We start from the raw sequence: 8,937 nt of genomic DNA, 5'->3' as shown, positions 1-8,937 counted from the left end.
GTATTTTTCTTCTTTGTTGGTAGCTGCCCAGAGTGGCTGGGGAAACCCAGCCAGATGGGCGGGGTACAAATAATAAATTTAAATTATTACTATTATTATAAATCTGGAGGCTGCTATGAGAGGTACCGGCTGTGCAACCCCTGGAACGCCTGGCCTGGTCCCAAACTCGTGGGTCACGTCTGCGTAGGGGTGTTCTAGCTGAAGGATGGCAGATGCCCCCCATCGGAAGGAACTCTGCATAGGGCATCTGGGGTGGGGGCGGCCGCCGTGATGACTGTACCACCTGCTCACCAGCCCCCTGAAAGTCTGTCTTAGGCACAGCAATTACAACAGGCCTCTCTTTAAAATTGTTTGCATTGCAAAAGAGAGAACAAGTCTTCTCCAAAGCAACTTCCAGGGTTGTTGTAGATTCGCCTCAGCCAAGAGGAGCTTGTTAAAGGCCAACTTTGTTTGTTGTGGATTTCGCAAGCAGGCGATCAGGAAGGTTCTTGCGGTGGTCAGTTAAACAAAAGAGGTGGGACTTGCAGCAAAAGCTGTCCAACGACCAGACCCAATCCTGACTTTCTGAAGCACCGGCCAGAGCAAATGTTGCCCAACTCAGCTGGCAGGCGTGGGATCTGGAAGAAGAAGCCACAGCCAGAAATCTGGCCAGGCAGATGGGGGTGGGGCGGCTGGGACAGAAGGGCTTTGTGCTCCCAGACCGCCAGCTATGAGGAAGCCCACCCAGACACACCCTGCAAATTCCACAAATTGCACAAGGCTCAGAGAGCGGGCGCCTCTGTCTCGGAGGGCAGAGATTGCCGCAGGTGCGCAAACCTCCCGCCTCCTCCAGCTCCAGAGGCTTCCCTCAGCTCACATCCAGATTCTTTCCTTCTTTCTTTCTCTCCTTCCATTTTTCTTTTGCAAAGCACTGCTTGCCACCATCACCACACTTTCTCAATTTAGGCAAGGAAGAAAAAAAATCTTGCAGTCTTAACTCTCCCAGCTGTGGGATCTTAAATTCAATTGTAGAGTTGGAAGGGACACGGAGGATCATCCAGTCCAAGCCCTGCAATGCAGGAATGCGCAGCTGTCCCACACGGATGCATGGAACCTGCAACTTGGGTGTTCTCAGCACTGAGCTGAAACCAACTGAGTGATCCATGAGGCCTGATCCTGGCTGAGAGACCCGTGACCAAGGTGGCGAGCTGAGGGCCTCCGATGCCCCTTCCCCTCACAACCGATGCCCCCCAGCCCCCAGGGGACGGCCGCTTATGCCTCCTCGACTTCTCCAGCAGTTGCCGCCAACTTATGATTCTTGATGCAAGAATTTCTTAGTGAAAGCCTTAAACTGAGCCAGAGTGGAAAGCCTAGTGGCCCAGCCCTCAGGCTCCCAACTCAGCTTTGGCAAAAGCTTTACCGTGTGGGTGAGGACGACACGTAAGTCAGGCTGCAAAGCCCTGAGGGGAAGAGGTATCCCAGTGGTCAAGTGCACAGCCAAAGTTGGCTAAAGTCATAGTCCCAGGACTCAGCACACACCCCGCTCTCCTTGGTGGCAACATGATTTGGGAGGCTGTGAGCTGGAGCAAAGCTTCCCAGCCCGCCTTCCTGGGCGTGAGGGGGGGCTGTCATTCCACCTGCGCCAGGAAGCAGGGAAGCAGAAGCCCCCTCAGGTCTCAAAACCAGGCCAAAAGCCAGACTGAGCTGGGGCCAGGCAGCCTGGTCATCTAGGCATCCCCTGAGCGGCCAGCTCAGCCACTGCTGGCCAGTTTCACTTCCCCCAGCCTGTGAGTCTTGCAAGTGCAGCACCTCAAAGCTATACATTCATCAGCACACAATGAGTGTTCAGGGCTCTCTCAGGGGGCACCTTCAAAGCTGCCTGTGCTTCCAGCCAACGTGCACTCAATACGTGGGGCTGGGAACTTCCAGCATTTCACAATCCCATTTCCAGGCAGACAGTAACTGCAAATTCCCCTGCTCTTTCCAGGGGGTGAAGTGCCGCCGTCCCTTTGGAAATTCTCCTCCCCTTGATCGGGCTCTTTCTCCCGAGAGCTGAGGGGCAGGAGTGACCCACATGCCAAAGGCTTTTAGCTGCTTTGCGGCAGCCGGTCCATTCCCCAGTCTGCCAGGGGACTTCCCTCTAAAGGAAGGCGGCAGCGTTTGGGATTCGGGGGTTTAGAGAAAAGGCAAGTAGGCGGCAACAGGAGAGAAGTGTGTAAGATTATGCCGAGAGAGAGAGAGAGAGAGAGAGAAGAGGGAAAAGCTTTTTCCCCTCCCTCGTGGGCATCCCATGAAACTGAACACTGGAGGATTCAGGACAGAGAAAAGAAAGCCCTTCACACAGCACAGAGTAAAACTGGGGATGCCCACCAGCCTCAACGGCTTTAAAAGAGGATTGGGCAATTCACGGAGGAAAGCAAGACTATGGGTGCCCACTAGGCATGACAGCTCTGCTCTGATTCTGAATAGCAGTTTCTAGGATCCACGGGAGGGAAGGGAGCTCTTGCAATCTGGTCCTCCTCACAGGTTTTGCTTCAGAGCATCTGGTCAGCCACAGGGAGAACAGGAGGAAGGACCAGACGGTCCCTTTGGCCTGATCCAGAAGGCTCTGCTTATGTCCTTCTTGTTGGTTTTTCTTTATCTTAAAGAGGTGAATAATGATACTCAGAAACCAGGTTGGTTTCAGAGGTGCACGTTTGCAGTTTGACCTACTTAGCTGCACACCTGTGGTCTCTCGACTTTTTGCCTAATTAAAAGGGGAGTTACTTTCTGTACCTGGTGCAGGAACGGATGTGAAAGGATAACTGGTTAATCGAAACTGCATTTAATTTGATCAAATGTCTTGTAAGCTGCCAGCGAGGAGGAGTGGTGACTTGCAGCGTTTGTCTATTATGTTTTTGAAAATAAAACTAAGAAAAGATATTGTGGACAGCTTTTTCTTTCTATGCTCCATTCACACACTCTGTGTTGATGAAAAAGTTCAACACTTCTGTCCTCCTCGCCAGGACCACTGGGCTCAGGAGGCAGCCCTGTGCCAGCAGCAGCGCCAGGAGCCTGAGTAGTGGGAGAAGCAGAAGCGGCCCTGGGCCCACAACCCTCTGCTTATGTTCTCATGGAACCCCCAGGTCAGAGGCAGCGGTTGTGGGCATCCATCTGTCTCAGCAGATTGGGGGGGGGTCCTCTGGGGGCGAAGTCAAACTGTTGAAGACATGTAGCGCCTGCTGTGGCTGTAGAGATGGATGGGAGAGGCCTGTTTTGTTGCATCTGGGGCAGGTGAAGGCGTCCAGCTGTGCTGCTGCAGATGCACCAGGGCATTTCCTCTCTCTCTGCCCCTCCCAGCGGTCCTTCCGCCTCTGGGCACTGCTATGGACGGTCAACCTGACTATCTTCAGGCTCCTCTGCAAGGGATTCCCACATGGCGGGGTTGATGTTGCCAGCCTTCCTGTCATGTTTGCAGACATCTTTGCAGCATACAGTCGTACCTCGGTTTACATACGCTTCAGGTTACAGACTCCGCTAACCCAGAAATAGTGCTTCAGGTTAAGAACTTTGCTTCAGGATGAGAACAGAAATCGTGCTCCGGTGGCGCGGTAGCAGCAGGAGGCCCCATTAGCTAAATTGGTGCTTCAGGTTAAGAACAGTTTCAGGTTAAGTTCGGACCTCCGGAACGAATTAAGTACTTAACCCGAGGTACCACTGTAGTTGGTTTGCCAACACACCAGAAGCCAGCTCCCTGGAGATCACATCCTTGGGGATCCTGCTGCATCTTCTATTCTGTGCTCATGACCAAGCCAGCACAGAGGTCGCTGGGCCAGGAGTGCAAACATGCTGGGAGAGCACATCTCTGCTGGAGGCTGTGTCCTGCCACGTGATGCCCCAAATCTTCCTGATGCAGCACATTGAGAAGGCATGGAGGCGCTGCTTCGGCCAGAAACCTTCTCTCTGCCTTCCTGGGTTCTGAGGGGCATTTGGTGTTATGTACTGGCGCTGTGGCTTAAACCACAAAGCCTAGGACTTGCCGATCAGAAGGTTGGCGGTTCGAATCCCCGTGGCGGGGTGAGCTCCCGTTGTTCGGTCCTTGCTCCTGCCAACCTAGCAGTTTGAAAGCACGTCAAAGTGCAAGTAGATAAATAGGTACCGCTCCGGCGGGAAGGTAAATGGCGTTTCCGTGCGCTGCTCTGGTTTGCCAGAAGCGGCTTAGTCATGCCGGCCACATGACCCGGAAGCTGTACGCTGGATCCCTCGGCCAGTAAAGCGAGATGAGCGCCACAACCCCAGAGTCAGACACGACTGGGCTAAACGGTCAGAGATCCCTTTACTGAAGTTCTCACCCTGGGCCAGCAGGGGGATACTGTAGTTTTCACTCAGGTCTGCATATGCAAATATGAAATTGAAAGTGACGTTCAGTGATTGGATAGTTACAGAAAATAGTTACTGTTGCTTTGTAGTGGAGCTCTATATAAGCAGGCTGGCTGAGCCCCTCAGTTCTGGCCTGTGAATAAAGAAGAGCTGCCTGAAGAATTGCTGTGTCTCCTCAGGGAGAGGGAAGGACTGATGGAGCCTCCAGCTCCAGAGGCAGCCTACCTGACCCCGGGCTTCCACGGGCCACGGCGCCCCCTGGCGCCCGGGAGGCCTCTTCCGGCGGAGCTCTCCCCCCTCCCGCCCCGCCCCCAGGAGCTTCTTCCGGGCTCAGGCACGTGACGCCGCAGGCCCCTCCCTCGCCAGAGGAGGCCCCGCCCCCAGGGCCGCGGCTGAGCTGCCGACGTGTCGCTGGAGCGGAGGAGCCATTCAAAAAAAGGAGAGAAAGAGGCGCCACCTGATTGGCCGCCGCGAGAGCTGGAGAGGCGGGCGCTTGACGTCAGAGGCAGGTGACGTTCTGTGGGCGGGGATTCCGCTTCGCCGCGCCTAGAGAGTGGGAGGAACCGGAGCGAATGAATGGCGGCACGTCCGGCCAATCACACTCGGGATACCGGATTTCCCCCCCCCCCCCCGTTTTCATTGGCCGGCTGGAGAGGCGGGCGTGAAATGGCGGCGCGGCGACGGGCGCTTCCTCCGTCCTTCTCGGGCTCCGCTGAAGCGCCTCGGGCGGCCGCCGTCTCCTCCGTCTGCAGGCCGAGGCCGCGGCGCCAAAGTGGGGTTCTCCCCTGCCCTGCAGTTCCCTGGCAGCTGCTCTGACCAATCAGAGCCTGCGGCTGGAGGTGGTTCTCTGCTCCAATTGGTCGAGAGGGCTTTAAGGGCGGGAAAGAGAGAGGCGTGCCTCTGGGCGTGTGCAGAGGGCGGGGGCTGGCCGAGAAGCCCCAGGCGGGCCGGGCAAGCTCTCCAGCCGCTGCTCCCGGGCCAGGGCGCTCTGCACATGGTCAGGAGTCCGAAGCTGCAGCAGCCTCTGGGGGGGAGTTTGGGGGAGCGGTGTATCATGAACTGAAAAAAATGCTTAAAATAACTTTTGTGAAGAGCCCAGAAGCCGCCTTATTAGGAATTACAGGTACCGAGATTTCTAAGCAACAAAAAAAGATTCACTGGGCAACAATTTTTTACTTTTTGAATGTTGTCTAGGTTTCTACAACTGATTTAGGGTATTTTTGCACTGCTGAATCAGGAAATGGCATCCGTTTCTCTCCATCAGGTCAGGTTTACTGGAAACTGAATGGTGGGCATTGATAAACTGCATGTTGCTTCACCATTTTTCAAACTTCAGGGCTTGAACTTCCGTTTCTTGGAACTCCTGGAATGCTCAGCGGCAGGGAGGTCTCTCTTCAGAGTCCAACAGTAGTCAGCCATCATGACTGTGTCCCAATGACCCTGATACCTGGTCTCCATCTCTTTCATGTCCTGATGGAATCTCTCCCCCTGCTCGTCACTCATTGAACCCAGGTTCTCAGGAAACCAGTCCACATGTGAAAATAGGTAATGCATCTTGACGCTCATGTTGCAGCCCAGGTTTCTGAAAGCAGTCAGCATGTTGTTGACAAGTTCTGCGTAGTTTCTGGCCTTATTGTTGCCCAGAAAGTTCTTCACTACCAGAACAAATAATAATAATAATAATAATAATAATAATAATAATAATAATAATAATAATTTATTATTTATACCCCGCCCATCTGGCTGGGCCTCCCCAGCCACTCTGGGCGGCTTCCATAGAAACCAAAAATACAATGCCTTCCACGCTTCCAGTTCCACTTAGTTCATTGAGTTTCCGAACTCTGGATCTCTGATGAGCTGACGGATCTGAGGACCGTCAAAGATGCCAGCTTTCAACTTCTCCATCGTCAATCCTGGAAAAGCCTGGCACAAGTAAGTGAAGCAGTCACCATCCTTGTCCAGAGCCTTGGTGAACTGCTTGATTAAGCCGAGCTTGATGTGCAGCGGTGGGAAGAGTATTCTGTCTCTGTCCACCAGAGGGTCGTTGATGACGTTCCTTTTTTTGCAAGGCACCAATTCCTCCCGCACAGGCCAGTCCTTCTTCGTGTAATGCTGAGCACGGTCCCTACTATCCCACATGCACAGAAAACATGGGTACTTGGTGAAGCCAGACTGTTGTCCCAACAAAAAGTTCACCATCTTCAGGTCCACACAAATAAACCACTTATGCTGATCATAACCAATTTTCTCCAGCACATACTTCACCGCTTCATAGTTCTCCTTCAGTGTACTCGAGTGAGCCAGGGGTATAGAGGCAAACTGGTTGCCGTTGTGTAGCAGAACACATTTCAGTGATCACTTGCTGCTGTCAATGAACAGTCTCCAATCTATGGGTTCGTACTGTGGCACTCCAAGCTTGAGCAGAAGCTGTGCAATATCTGCACAGTACACCAAGTCCTTCTCTTCCGAGAAAAAACGGAGGTACTCTTGATGCCTGTTGCGGAAGAAGCTGATGTGAGCACTGTCAGAGAGGAGGATTTTTCCCTTCAATCTGGATGCCAACAGTTCCGCAGAGTCCTTTGACAAGCTGAGGTCGCGAACTAGATCATTCAACACCTTTTAGGGAAATGGATGTGGAGCATCATCTTCAAGAACCACTTCTTCTTCTTCATGTCCTTCAACACTGGAGGCATCTTTGTCACTAATGTCAGGAAGTTCTCCAAAGATAGGCACTGGAATTTCATCACAATGAGCTACAGGACGACGTGCTGATTGAAGATCAGGATACTTGAGGCTGCTCCGGTTCTTTCTGTTGATCCCAGCCGCACCAATTTATGGAAGATTTCGAGGTTTTAGGACTTCAAACTGATCCCTTTTTGACATAATCACCCAGAACTACCGGACCTGAATACTTCCTGTCATTAAAATAATCATTTCCAATCAAAAAAATTATGAGTTCCAAGGGAGGGAGGGAGTCACAAGATTTGGAGACTCGTGAAATAAGTATGGAAATGATGTTGAGACAAATTTGTAACTAAAAAGACTAATAAACAGGCTGTTTATCTGGGCCTGCCTTAAGCGTTGGCAGGGACCTCCATGGCCATGTTGCCCCACCTGCAGATCCGCCTTCCCTGGGAGAAGGGCAGGAGCCCAGCCCACCCAAGACAGGCCTGATGAGTTGCCAAGGGACTTTTTGCTCCGTTTATTCTGAATGCCTTCCTAATGTGACCCCTCGCCACACCCAGCAACTCCCGATTGAAGCGCAGAGTGAGGACTGGGACATTCGCAGGGAAACCAAAACACTTGTTTGCAAAGCTATTGTACTACCAACCTTACTATATGCTTGTGAAACATGGACCACTTATAAAGGCATCTCCAGCTCCTCAAAAGATTCCATCAGTGGTGTCTCCGAAAAATTTGCACATCACTTGGGAAGACAGGCGAACTAATATCAGTGTACCAGAAGAAGCAAAGATCACCAGTGTTGAAGCAACGATTCTTCAACATCACCTTCGTTGGACTGGTCATGTTGTGCGGATGCCTGACGATCGTCTTCCAGAGCAACTACTCTATTCCGAACTTGAACATGGAAAGCGTAATGCTGGTGGTCAACAAAAGGGGTTTAAAGATTCACTCAAGGCAAATCTTTAAAAATGTAGTATAAACACCAACAATTGAGAAACACCGGTCTGTGAGTGCTCCAGTTAGTATGACAAAAATGTAAATTTTAAAATGTAAAATTTGTAAAAAAAAAATTTGCTTCAGGCAGAGACTCCCAAGCCCTGCTCCAAGGCAGCCCCCAACAGCCCAGCCCCCCCCCCTTGTGCAGGAAGACAGTGGCCCAGTAGTTCTTTCAGAATACTTTTATTTATTTTATTTATTTATTTTTACATACATTTTGTCATGAGCACGGGGCTGCCTTGTCCTAGCCCAGCAGACAGGAGTGCTTGTGTCAGGTCCAGAGGGGCAGGAGGTTGTCCAGGGGGCGGGGCGGCTGTTGGCAGGAGCATGTTTGGGTCCGGGGGGAGCAGGTGGGCCAAGGCTACCCACAAATCTCTCGGGGGTGGGCAGGCTCCCTGGGTCTAGAAGCAGCTCCTCTGGAGAGGGGCAGAGTGGGGAGGGGCTGGCTCTCGAGGGAAAGCACCAGCTGCTCAGCGCAGGGCAAGAAGGGGGCAAGGGCTGCCCCCCAGCCCCAAGTAAAAAGATGAAGATCGAGGGCATCTCAGCCTGGGAGGAGAGCCAGTGGGGGGAGCGGCTGTGGCCATCAGGCATTCTCCCCATAGCGGAGCGGGGCAAAGGTGTGGGGGAATAAGCAGCCAGGCCAAGGTGCCACCAACCCAAAGCTGGCCAAGGGCGCTGATTATCTGGGAGTTGTAGAGTTGGAAGGGACCCCCAGGGGTCATCCAGCCCAACCCCCTGCAGCTGAGCTGCCCTGAATCAATGCCTCTTCCTGCTGCCTGGGAGAAAGTGGCTCCTGCCTGGATGAGGAAAGCCGCCCCTCTTCCTTGCTGCGGATGCCCAGAAAGGAATCATGGGATTGTAGAGTTGGAAGGGACCCCCAAGGCCATCTAGCTCACCCCCGGAGGGAGGGAGGTAGCC

Source organism: Podarcis raffonei, chromosome 4 (assembly GCF_027172205.1).
Source record: "Podarcis raffonei isolate rPodRaf1 chromosome 4, rPodRaf1.pri, whole genome shotgun sequence".
NCBI lineage: Eukaryota > Metazoa > Chordata > Lepidosauria > Squamata > Lacertidae > Podarcis > Podarcis raffonei.
The sequence above is the reverse complement of the archived record's forward strand: the minus strand, read 5'-3'. Positions refer to the sequence as shown.